The sequence below is a fragment of the Lampris incognitus genome, chromosome 3 (assembly GCF_029633865.1).
Source record: "Lampris incognitus isolate fLamInc1 chromosome 3, fLamInc1.hap2, whole genome shotgun sequence".
NCBI classification, from domain to species: Eukaryota; Metazoa; Chordata; class Actinopteri; order Lampriformes; family Lampridae; genus Lampris; species Lampris incognitus.
Window position 1 is genome coordinate 37,380,818 of NC_079213.1, and position 13,693 is coordinate 37,394,510.

Below are 13,693 nucleotides of genomic sequence, written 5' to 3' on the forward strand. Positions count from 1 at the left end.
TTTGCTAGCACACTTATGTTCTTCCCCTTATTATTATTGTTATCATTAATTCCATCCATTATCCGAACCGCTTATCCTGCTCTCAGGGTGGCGGGGATGCTGGAGTCCATCCCTGCGGTCACTGGGCGACAGGCGGAGAGACACCTGGACAGGCCACCAAAGGTCTAATAAAGACAAAATCTGTTAAAACTGCTAAGTGTGGAATGGATTTGCTAATGTCTTCATACAAATAAATGTGCTGGATAAAAGTCAGGCAAATTTGATTTGTTAACACATTGTTTATACTGTCACCAAAACACAACTGAAAATTACTTAAGACAAAAACAAAAACAAAACTGCACTTACCAAAGACAGTGTCAACCATAAATTGAAATTCACCATTTATAATTTCTCAGGTAAGACTGACCATAGCACATAAAAAAATCAAAGCTCTATTTGTGTTTACAATGACAATATTTTAGAATCTGAAAACACAAGGAACAAATGGTCAGTTTGAAGTAAGCAATGGATAACACCTAATTATATTGTAGCAAATTTGGGGGACAACGCAACCACAGGAGCTGCCGCGGCCGGGAAGCGAACCCGTATCGCCCGCACCGCAGGTGCCGTCGCTAACCGCTCGACTAAAGAATCAGATTCGTATATTAGCGGCCAGCGTGTCTACTAATCCATGCACGTTACACTACCCCTCTCCTCCGGGAGGCGCGTCCCCGCGCTTAAGCATATCAGCTCCTTCACGGCGCACACGCTTCCGATGGCCTTACGGTCGCTTCATCCCACTTCTGACACCAAATGTAGCGAATTCGGGGGGCAGTCCGGGAACCGTCGCCACAACCGGGACGTGAACCCATGTCTCCCACTCCGCAAGCGACAACGTTAACCAGTCGACTTAAGGCTCTGACCCACGTGCCAGCGGCCAGCGTGTCTACTAATCCATGCACGTTACAATATTGATGACTTGTTCTACCAAATTCTCTGAAATGTGATGCATGCCGATGTACAGCAGACCATAGAGGAAAAAAAATCAAATTCATTATTATTATTGATGTTTTGTTTTTTTAACTCTAACTACTTTTGCATACTTTTTGCTACAGAAACCATTCAAATGTCAAAATGTTCAACTCTTTAAGAACATGTGTGCTTTCATTCAACTTTTTATAACGTTTTGTGGAGGAGCTCAAGCAGGAGTCGTGACAACTTTCTCTTTCGGCTACACAACGTGGACCATTTATTCCTTCCACCATTACAACAAAAAACCCGCGCAGCGGAAGTGTGTCACTGTAAACCCGAACCGAGGAAACAGCAGCTGTAAACTAACGTTCCTACTAGCTCAATAAGGGGAATTATGTAGCCCCATAACCACTACACACGTCCCCCCAGAATTCGCTTTAATACGAAAAGTCAGTGTGGCGAGGGGGGCGGATCTCTCTGCCCCGACGGCTCCGCTGAACAGGAACTGGGGGCTGGTTAACCGCAGGCAAAGCAGCAGAGTCGTCACAGCTGGACCGGGGAAAGGGAGGGGCTGGGGAAGCAGGGGGCGGCTCGCCGGGGGAGGGGGGCAGAGTCGGGGGGCGCCCCCGCCGTGGGGGCAGGGCAAGACCAACAGGACGGTCTAAGTCCAGGTGAGCAGGCTTGAGGCGGTCCACAGAAACCCGCTCCAGCCTGCTGCCAACCTCCACCACAAAGTGCTTATCTCCAGTGTCCCGTACCCGAAATGGTAAAAGCACAGGCCGGGTTCCTGTCGCCGACCGGGGGTTGCCGCGGCGACCACCATGGAGTCACCAGGTGGTGGCGTGTGGGGGTGGGCAGGGGTGAGCGCGGACGCGCAGTGCTGCTGTTGGCTGGCCAAGAAGAACTTGTCAGCTTCTTCAGCTAGCTTGCGGCAATCGGTAATGCTGGTGTTAGTCAAAGCGGTCCGCACCTGAGCAGGCAGTTGTCGCAGAAACAGTTGGACAATGAGGAAATCAGGTGTGTGCGCCGGTCCGAGCAGATTCAGCATTTTGTCCATGAGCTCGGATGGCTTGCTGTCACCCAAGCCTTGCAGAAAAGAGACGGAGGGCCCTCTCGGTGTCGGAAAGTTGAAAAATCTTCAAGAGGTGGTCTTTGAGCCCCTTGTATTTGTCTGCCGCCGGAGGATTTGTAAGGAGACTCACCACTCTAGTTGCAGTCGAACACCCGAGCGCCGATACCACGTAGTATTTAGTAGCATCATCCGTTATTTTGCGGATAGCAAACTGCGCTTCCGCCTGGGCGAACCATGTCGTTGCTGATGACTCCCAGAACTCTGGCAATTTGAGAGAAACCGCGTTGATTTCGTCAACCATGGTCCTTCGAAAGATTGTCTCTGATAACTACCAAGAGACAAACGTTGGGGTCACCAGTGTAGAGGAGCTCAAGCAGGAGTCGTGACAACTTTCTCTTTCGGCTACACAACGTGCATCATTTATTCCTTCCACCATTACAACAACAAAAAACCCGCGCAGCGGAAGTGTGTCACTGTAAACCCGAACCGAGGAAACAGCAGCTGTAAACTAACGTTCCTACTAGCTCAATAAGGGGAATTATGTAGCCCCATAACCACTACAGTTTATAATTTTTAAACTAGTCAGCGTTTTTCAGCAATTTTTCTATAATTAGAGTGAATTGCGGGAATGTTCAAATCCTCCTCAAACATGTACTACTACTTCCGGCTGCGGCGACCGGGTCATCTGCAGCTGTTTAGCTGCAACGGATAGCACAACTCTCCCCCCGTAGAGTCTTTGCTGCTTGGTTTTCGCTACCACAGTCGACTCTGTGCATAATTGTAGTCCGCTAACTTCCGGTTTCTACTGCAATGGTCATACCAGTTTCCTGTTTATTGGCGCGTGCTCTTGGCGGTGGCATATTTTTCGCGACGCCTGCAAGATTTACCGCGGATAAATGTCAACGACATGCACAGAATTGTCAACAAACTTTCATCTGCACCTACCAGAAAACGGGTGAAAAGTCTGAAGTTGTACATTTCAAGTTAGGTAAATCTTGCAGGAATCGCGAAAAATATGCCATCGCCAATAGCGCGCGCCAACAAACAGGAAACTAGTATGACGTCGCAGTAGAAACCGGAATCAGTGGACTAGTTACGCACAGAGCCAGCCGATTGCCAATTTACTTACTGACGCTAATCTAATGGCAGTTGCCCACGCTTACAACACAGCAGCAGAGCCCCAAGGCCAGTTTGTCCACACACACACACACACACACACACTCAGGGACAATTTAGTAGGGCTGATTCAGCTGACCTGCATGTCTTAGAGACACCATTTAAACTTTAAACGAGTCAAATACTTTGAACTGTTAAACTTTCCTACAGAGTTTTGATATGTTTTACAGTTCTGAATCATCACAGTTGAAGTTTTGTGCTTTTTCTCTCCTCCGTTTTTTAGTTTATCACGGGTGTGTATTGCGCGGAGTGTTCAGCCTTTCCAGAACCTCAGCTGTTCTGCTTTACACAGAACTGTCAAACTTCAGCCCTCACGAGTCTCGCCAATGTTACTTCCCATTACAGATTTCGAGACTGTTCTGTCAGACCACGTGACTACCGAAGCACGGTGACTCACAGAGTCTGAACTACAGCCTCAGTGGAAGGAGGACCTGACTCACAGAGTCTGAACTACAGCGTCAGTGGAAGGAGGACCAGACTCACGGAGTCTGAACTACAGCGTCAGTGGAAGGAGGACCTGACTCACGGAGTCTGAACTACAGCCTCAGTGGAAGGAGGACCTGACTCACGGAGTCTGAACTACAGCCTCAGTGGAAGGAGGACCTGACTCACGGAGTCTGAACTACAGCCTCAGTGGAAGGAGGACCTGACTCACGGAGTCTGAACTACAGCCTCAGTGGAAGGAGGACCTGACTTACGGAGTCTGAACTACAGCCCCAGTGGAAGGAGGACCATCCAACTGCCCCATACACTGCAGTACACACTAAGAACCCACCGGACACTACTTTTGTTGTTGTTGTTGTTTTTGTTTTACATCGCTGTACTTCCTCTATTCGGACGGGTGATACTTACACCAAGATGTTTGGCGACTTCCTGTGACACCCACGACGTCAAAATCTCAGCTGTGGGATGTGGAGTCATATAAAAAAAGAGATGCGTGGTTTCAGATAACCGTTTGTTTGGAGCCTGTGCGTCAATGGAAAACGCCTCGACAGAAAAACTGTCAAAAATGAACGTTCCACCCGTTTAAACGTTAACTATCACGTTGCCATGGTGACCTCCACAGGCGGAAGGGTGGGGGGGGTAGGGAAAGTTCCCCAGTGCCGAGTCATGCAGTTTGACACGCGCGCGCGCGCGCGCACACACACACACAGGCGCAATTATGTTTGAAATACATTATTGTGTGTGTGACATTGTTGTGTAAGAAGTGGGGTTGTTGTGAAGCGTCGAATGTGTTAGTGTAGTGTTGTGTGCTGTCACATGTCACTCTCAACCTTCACGCTGGCTAGCAGAAATGTGAACAGGAGAGCCAAGCGCGTAAGCCTCTCCCTGCCAGTACATAACCTCTCCAACGGCAAGCCCTATGTAGCGCCTCCTCGTGGCGACACACGGTAACTGGGTGCACCTTGGACTGGATGAACTACAAAGGATTCGGAGGAGGTTTGGCCCCTAGACGTGCGGTACGCATGCCCACCGGTGTGTGGATATTACCTGATGCCCACGATAGTGCCCCTGCCTAGTGGATACCACGGGAGACGAATGGGCTATGGGAGTAAACCCCTACACAACTTCAACGTCCACAGTGCTGTTGTGTTTTGTTTTTCTTGCCCTTTTGTATGTGTTTAAGTGGGAGAGTGCTGCTGGCGTCGTGTGTGGCTGCCGCTTCTCCCTCTCGTAGCCCCCCTTCCCATCCACCCCGTACGTCTGTGTTATGTTTATCTGTTGTCTTGTTTCACCCCGTTTATTGTAAAGCCACTTTGAGTGTTAGAAAAGCGCTATATAAGTTTAACTTATCATTATTATTATTTCTTTCACATGTCCTGTTTTACATCCGGTAGAGCCGGGTCCAAACTATGGACCTGAGGCACTATAAGGCAGATGTCACTTGATTGACAGTACTCGTCGTAATATGTGGGCTGTTCCAAGTAGGGCGATCTTCTGGACTGCACTTATGTTGACGTTGCCTGGGATACGGTCAGTGAACTTCTCCATTCCCTTCTTGATGAGTCCTAGAGCTCCGATGGCCATTGGCGTTGTTTCGGTCTTCATCCCCCACATTCTGTTGATTTCAGTCTCCAGGTCTTTGTACTTGTACTTCACTGCGGTGTTTTTTTCCGGATGGTATTGCCATGTCGATGAGCATACTACACTTCTTTTGCTTCCTGTCCTTGATAACGATGTCGGGCTTGTTGGCTTTTATCTCTCTGTCAGTGTGGATGGGCATGTCCCAGAGGATGGTGATGTAGAGGAGCTCAAGCAGGAGTCATGACAACTTTCTCTTTCGGCTACACAACGTGCACAATTTATTCCTTCCAACATTACAACAACAAAAAACCCGCGCAGCGGAAGTGTGTCACTGTAAACCCGAACCGAGGAAACAGCAGCTGTAAACTAACGTTCCTACTAGCTCAATAAGGGGAATTATGTAGCCCCATAACCACTACAGTGACATCATTGTTCTCAGTGACCGTTTTTGGCGTACCACTTCTCAGTCGTCTTGATCTTGTAACTCCTGCGGATCTTCCAGTGCAGGTATGCTGCTGCCTTGTTGTGCCTGTATATGCGCTCGGTCTTTGCCAGTTCCGGGCAGCCTGAGACAATGTGGTAGATGGTTTCTTCTTATTATTATTATGTTGGTCAATAGTGTGTGTGTGTGTGTGTGTGTGTGTGAGAGAGAGAGAGAGAGAGCGATAAAGTAACAGTGGTTACAAATACAGTCCAACAGCGAAAGCATTTTCTAACTTCTTTGTTTACTCTGTACCCAGATAGCATCTGGATGTGGGCCACTTCAGGCAATGATGCAGCACTGATGGCCTTCCGGCCCTGACAATATGGATGTTACTCTGAAGTGGCCCGTGTGGCAAATGGTGTCAATACTGAACCACAGGCTTGGACTCAAAACGCAGACATCAGTCCTTTTAATAAAAATGAGATCGGTACACAGGTGATCAGATAACAAGGCAAGAGTGTCCAAATCGACAGGCGAGGTCCAAAAAAGGCAAAAAAAACAGGTTAGGAAACTATAGGGCTTAAGAAACTCACACAAGGAAAAAATGCTGGAACGCTGTCACAAGGAACCAGACGAACTGGCACAGAAGGAAGGGAACACCAAGACTATATACTCTAGAGGAGGGGAGACAATGAGACACAGGTGCAACACATTAGGGCAGGGCAGGTAATCACACAGGAGGGAGACACAGGTGGGCAGGAAGTAAAGGACCTGAAACGAGACAAGACAAAGAACACTGGGAGAAACAAAAGGTAACTATCCAGACGGGGCGTGACAGTACCCCCCCTCTTCTACAGCCGGCTCCAGACGGCCCAGGGTCACCAGGGTGGGCCCGATGGAAGTCCCGCATGAGGGAGGGGTCCAGGATGTTGCTGGCCGAGACCCAGAAACGTTCCTCCGGGCCGTATCCCTCCCAGTCGACCAGGTATTGGGATCCCCGGCCCCGACGCCGGACCGCCAGGAGCTTACGGACAGTGTAAACAGGGCCACCATCGACATACCGGGGGGGGGGGGGGCTGGAGGCAGGGACCAGAGGGCTCTCTATGGCCGGTTTGATCTGACTCACGTGGAAGGATGGGTGGACTCTCATGGCTCTGGGGAGTAGGATCTTTACAAGAGTTCTCGGAGGGAAACAAACGGGAGACAGCATCAGGCTTTAAATTCTTGGAGCCAGGGCGAAATGGAACCGGTTGAAAAAGAGAGCCCAGATGAGCCTCTTGGCCGTCCTCAAGGTTTTTATGGTCCGTCCAGACGAGAAAAGGCTGTTCGGCCCCCTCCAACAAGTGCCTCCACTCCTCCAATGCCACCTTGATGGATGGCAAGCAGCTCACGGTTGCCAACACCATAGTTTCTCTCAGAGGCCGACAGCTTGTGGGAAAGAAAGGCACAGGGGTGTAGCTTATTGTCCTTAGCCGACCTCTGAGAGAGAACAGCTCTCACCCCCACATCGGAGGCATCCACCTCCACCACAAACTGCAGGTTGGGGTCAGGCAACGTGAGGACAGGAGCTGAGGTGAAGCTGGTCTTCAGTCTCTGGAAAGCAAGCTCAGCCCGGATGTTCCACTGGAAGCTAAGCTTAGAAGAGGTCAGTGCATTAAGGGGGAGGGCAACAGAACTAAAATTTCTGATGAACTTTCTGTAAAAGTTAGCAAACCCCAGGAATCGTTGAACCTCCTTACGGCAAGTGGGAGTGGGTCAATCCACAGCAGCGCTAACCTTTTCTGGGTCCATCCTGTCCTCCCCCTCAGACACAATGAACCCCAGGAAGGACATGGAGGGCATGTGAAACTCACATTTCTCAGCTTTGACAAAGAGATGTTGGTGGAGGAGGCGCTGGAGGACCCGCCGGACGTGCTGAATATGAGTTTGCTCATCAGGGGAGAAGATTAAGATGTCGTCCAGGTAAACAAAAACAAACTCATTGAGCATATCCCAGAGGACATCGTTCACCAGGGCCTGAAAGACAGCTGGTGCATTGGTAAGTCCAAACGGCATGACCAGGTTCTCGTAATGATCACTGGGAGTGTTAAATGCTGTCTTCCATTCATCCCCCTCCCTTATTCTAACTAGATGATAAGCATTCCTTAAATCCAGTTTAGTGAAAACCTTAGCACCATTTAGTAGTTCAAAAGCAGTGGAAATTAAAAGGGAGGGGTTACCTGTTGCGAACGGTGATTTCGTTGAGTCCTCTGTAGTCAATGCAAGGCCGCTGGGTTTTATCCTTCTTGTCAATGAAGAAGAACTCAGCGCCTGCAGGAGAGGAGGAAGGCCAAATAATCCCTGCAGCCAGGGATTCCTCAATGTACTTTCTCATGGCCTGGGTTTCAGGAGCTGACAGGGAATACAGGCGTCCCTTGGGTGGTGAAGTTCCGGGGAGCAGGTCAATGGCGCAGTCATAGGCAAGGATATGGCATGGGCCTTGCTAAAAACCTCCTTAAGGTCATGGTAGCAGACAGGAACCCAGGAAGCTCTGGATCCAGGCTGGGGGAGTTCTGGGAGGTGTTAGGAGGTTGAAGCTCTGACAGGAAAGGTTGAGAAACAGTTCTTTGCACAAGTCTTTCCCCATGAAATTACCTGCCCTGTTTTCCAGTCTATATGGGGGCTGTGGAGTGTGAGCCAGGGGTATCCCAGGATAAGTGGGTGCTGAGGAGCTCGAAAGACTTGAAAGCTGATTCTTTCGGTGTGAGAGTCGGGAAAAGACAGGTGCAGTGACTGAGTGCGATGGGTGACCTTACATAATAGCCTGCCGTCCAGGGCACTGGCATCCAGGGGCTGGTTGAGGCGGAAGGTTTTGAGACCCAGCTTCCTGGCTAGACCAAAGTCCATTAGGTTAGCATCTGAGCCGGAATCAACTAGGACTGGATGCTTAAGAGAAAACGCAGGGGAGATGAGAGTCACTAGAGGTTGCAAACGAGAGGGATTAGAAACAGTCAAAGTACGGCTCACCAGTGCCCTCACCTTCACTGGCAAGCCCGGTCTTTTAACGGGCAGAAGGCGATGAAGTTGCCTAGCTAGCCACAGTAGATGCAGCGACCCTCTGAAACTCGTCGCTGGCGTTCCTCTGGGGTCAGGTGGGTTCGGCCAAGCTGCATAGGTTCCTCCGTGTCTGGGGGAGGCGCTGTGATAGAGTCAGCGGGGGGAGTGCGTCGCCAGGAAGAAAAAGAAGAGCTGCTGGCCTGTTGCCTCCGCTGGAGCGGCGGGGAACTGCAGGGCCTGGTTCTGCCTCTCTCTCTCTCATACAGACGCTTGTCAATCTTTATAGCCAGGGCTATAATGGAATCCAGCTCTGCAGGTAGGTCCAGGGGGGCTAATTGGTCTTTGAGAGTGTCAGAAAGTCCATCAAGAAATGCATCAAACAAGGCTGGCTGGTTCCAATCACTCTTTGCTGCTAGAGTGCGGAACTCGATGGCGTAATCAGAGACCCTCTTCTTACCCTGCCGCAGTCTCACCAGGGCTCGGGCTGCCTCCCGTCCAGGGGCTGTCTGCTGGAAGATCTGGGTGAAGGTCTTGGAGAACAGCGACAGTGCATTGCAGACAGGTGATTTCTGACTCCACTCTGTCGTCGCCCAGGCCTCCGCTCTCCCAGTCAGGTGAGAAATAATATATGCAATCTTTGAGCGGTCAGAGGGGAAGGCAGCAGCCTGAAGCTCAAAATGCAAATCACACTGGGTTAGAAAAGCTCTGCAGTCACCTGTGTCTCCGGAGAAACGCTCTGGTCTGGAAAGGTGGAGAGGTAGGGACGGAGTGGCGGGCGCTGGGGAAGCAGCATCGGACCCAGAACCAGGAGGTACCGCCGGTGTCGATTCGCCAGAGCCCGGCGGGTTCTGCATCTTCCGCATTTGGTCAAAGAGATGATTGAGCTGGGTTCCGAAAGCTGCCAAGAGGGACTCCGGACGGTCTGTCTGCTCCTTCACTTCATGGCGATGAAGGCCTGATCTGTTCATCTTTACTCTGGATCTTGTGAACCTGTGCCCGGAGCACAGAGCGTACTGTATCCGAGTCCGCTGAGTCCATGTTATGGCCAGTTCGTACTGTCAGTACTGACTCAGTCTCAGTTCACAAAAATCAGTAATTTTAATAAAAATGAGGTCGGTACACAGGTGATCAGATAACAAGGCAAGAGTGTCCAAATCGGCAGGCGAAAGGCGAGGTCAAAAAAGGCACAAAAAAAAAAACAGGTCAGGAAACTATAGGGCTCAAGAAACTCACACAAGGAAAAAATGCTGGAACGCTGTCACAAGGAACCAGACGAACTGGCACCGAAGGAAGGGAACACCAAGACTATATACTCTAGAGGAGGGGAGACAATGAGACACAGATGCAACACATTAGGGCAGGGCAGGTAATCACACAGGAGGGAGACACATGAGGGCAGGAAGTAAAGGATCTGAAACGAGACAAGAGGCGAGTATCAAAATAAAACGGGAAGTACAAGACAAAGAACACTGGGAGAAACAAAAGATAACTATCCAGACGGGGCGTGACAAATGGTGAATATGACCCAAATATCACAAAACAAATATGGGCCACCTTTGGGCTTGGTTCTGGCCCACCTGACAAACAGGAGCGGACCACCCAAGTGCCATCATTCCACGCAGTATGTGGGCCGGATGAAAGAAAGATGAAAGGGTGTGGAACAGGTCCGGGCCACAGCAATTTTGCTATCTAGGTACCCAACACTTCACCAGCTGACACATCGTTTCTGGATCTCTTCTTCTTATTATTCATGTTGTGCTCAGCCAGTGTAAAACTCCTTACCTTATACTTACCTTATACTGAAAGTTCAACACGTTTCAACGAATTGCAGGTCATATACGCATTTTCAAATCAGTTGCTTTAAATACAATGTGTGTTTCTTCTTGCATGTGTTTATTTCTCATGGGAACACACTTGTTATGGTCATCCAGCCAGTCAGCGCCACGCTCATCCAGCCAGTCAGCTCCGTGCTCATCCAGCCAGTCAGCTCCGTGCTTGTCCAGCTAATCAGCTCCGTGCTTGTCTAGCCAGTCAGCTCCACACTCATCCAGCCAGTCAGCTCCATGCTCATCCAGCCAGTCAGCTCCATGCTCGTCCAGCCAGTCAGCCCCGTGCTTGTCCAACCAGTCAGCTCCATGCTCATCTAGCCAGTCAGTTCCACACTCATCCAGCCAGTCAGCTCCACACTCGTCCAGCCAGTCAGCTCCGTTCTTGTCCAGCCAGTCAGCTCCAGGCTCATCCAGCCAGTCAGCTCCACAATCATCCAGCCAGTCAGCTCCACGCTCATCCAGCCAGTCAGCTCCATGCTTGTCCAGACAGTCAGCTCCACATTCATCCAGCCAGTCAGCTCCATGCCCATCTAGCCAGTCAGCTCCATGTTCAGGTCAAACCACTGAAATTCTCAGCTCTTCAGAATCCAAAGTGTTGTTCTTGTGGGATTGCACTTTGGCTTCCAGTTCTGCCAGTAGGCGATTATGTTTCAGCTTCAGGTTGTTGTTGGGTCTTTTTGTTTTTTGTTTGTTTGTTTTGTTTGTTTGTTTTTTTGCATTTCAGTTTTTTTCACAGAATGTAGTTAAGATTTCAGCATTCTAAGCGTGTTTAGATATACTGACTTCAGCTTTCAACTCGGCCACTATTTCACTTTAGCCTGCAGGATTTTCAGTAATGCAATGCAATTCAGATTTTCCAGCTAATTCAGCTCAGAGTTCAGCTTTAGTCAGCAATGCTTGCAACGAAGAGAGTCACTGAACTGGTCATCCAGCCAGTCAGCTCCACGCTCGTCCAGCCAGTCAGCTCCGTGCTCATCCAGCCAGTCAGCTCCACGCTCGTCCAGCCAGTCAGCTCCGTGCTCATCCAGCCAGTCAGCTCCACACTCATCCAGCCAGTCAGCTCCATGCTCATCTAGCCAGTCAGCTCCAGGCTCATCCAGCCAGTCAGCTCCACGCTCGTCCAGCCAGTCAGCTCCGTTCTTGTCCAGCCAGTCAGCTCCACAATCATCCAGCCAGTCAGCTCCATGTTCGTCCAGCCAGTCAGCTCCAGGCTCATCCAGCCAGTCAGCTCCACAATCATCCAGAGGCATATATTCACTAAGATAGTGAATTATGGCAACGTTTAGCCCACCAGAAAACCTTTGCTTTGATAAACTGATGGAATGGACTGACTGGAAAAGACACTTCGAGAGATTCAGAATGGCGACCAAGCTCCACAAGGAAGATGGTGAAGTACAAGTTAGTTCTCTAATATATGCGATGGGGAGTGAAGCAGAGAATATTTTCAAGTCTTTCACTTTTGCTAAAGCAGCACACGAGAAGGATTACAATATAATCATGGATAAATACAACGAGTACTTTTTCTCTAAACGGAATATAATCCAGGAGCGAGCCATTTTCCACCAGCGGCGGCAACCGCCAGGTGAAAAAGCAGAGACATTTATCAGAGCCCTTTATTAGCTATCAGAGTGCTGCGAGTTTGGGATGAACAGGGAGGAGAATATTCGTGACCGGATCGTTGTAGGAATTCTAGATAAAGAGCAGTCTCGTAAGTTGCAACTCATGAATGATCTCACACTAGCACAAACAATACAGTCAGTGCGTCAGACAGAGACCGTTAGCATGCAAATGAGCAAGCAAGGGGAAGCTACAAGCTCTGCAGCAGCTGTGCAAGAGGTGCACACACGGGGCGCGTGGAAGAAAAACCCGAAATGGCAATGTAACGTCAAACAGAAAGGAGGCCAAGACTCCAGAAACACGGAGCGCGGAGGAAAGTGCAGCAGATGTGGAACAATGCAACACAAAAACCAGGAAAGATGTCCAGCGTTCAAATCAGCATGCAACAAGTGCAACAAAAATGGACATTGGGAGAGAATGTGTAAGAGCAAATCGGTGAGTGAAGTTACAAAGACTGATGAGCAAAATGCATACTTTTTGGGAACAGTGAATGCAAACTTGAGTGATGAAAAATTGACAGTGCAGCTTCTCATTGGTGCAACACCAGTGGAGTTTAAGATTGATACTGGAGCAGACGCTAGTGTTATGATGTGTGAAGAGACTTTCAATATGCTAATTCCAAAGAGAGAATTAAAGCAGACCAGAATTTCACTATGCAGTCAAGGGGGTCAATTGAATTCTCAAGGGAAATTTCAAGCCTGCACCATGTACAAGGGCAAGTCATACTCATTCCCAGTGTATGTTATCAGAGGGCAGAGTGTCAATAACTTACTCAGCCGTTCCACTGCAGCAGAGATGGGCCTTGTGAAGCGAGTCGAGGAGGTCCATAATGCATTTGGAGAGCATGGCACTCTCAAGACAAAGCATGTAAAGATACAGTTAAAGGACAATGCCACACCATATGCAGTGCACACAGCGCGGAGGGTCCCAATACCGCTAATGCGCAAGGTTAGAAAGGAGCTGCGCCGGATGGAGGAGAATGGCATTATAGAGGAGGTAAAAGAGTCGACAGATTAGTGTGCCCCTATGGTGCCCATCCTGAAAAGGTCTGGAAAAGTGCAAATATGCATGGATCTAAAGAAACTGAATGAACAGGTCAAGAGAGAGAGATTCATCTTACCTACACCAGAGGAGATCTTAGCCAAGCTGAGTGGGGCAATGGTGTTCTCCCGCCTCGATGCAGCCTCGGGATTTTTCCAGATCCCTTTGCACAGCGACAGTGCCAGGCTGACGACGTTCATCACTCCATTCGCCAGGTACTGTTTCCGACGCCGTTTGGAATAACGAGCGCACCAGAGAAATTTCAAAGAAAAATGACAGAGACACTGCATGGCCTACAGGGGGCAGCTGTGTACATGGACGACATAGTTGTGTATGGAAGGAACATGGAGGAACACGACCTTCGGCTTCAGAAAGTCATGGAGAGAGTCGAGTCCGCTGGACTTAAGCTCAATAAGGAAACGTGTGTGCTGAGGCAGAAACAGCTTCACTTCCTGGGATGTGATCGATGCTGCTGGCGTGCAACCAGATCCAGCCAAAGTGGAGGCTATCCGAGAGCTTACC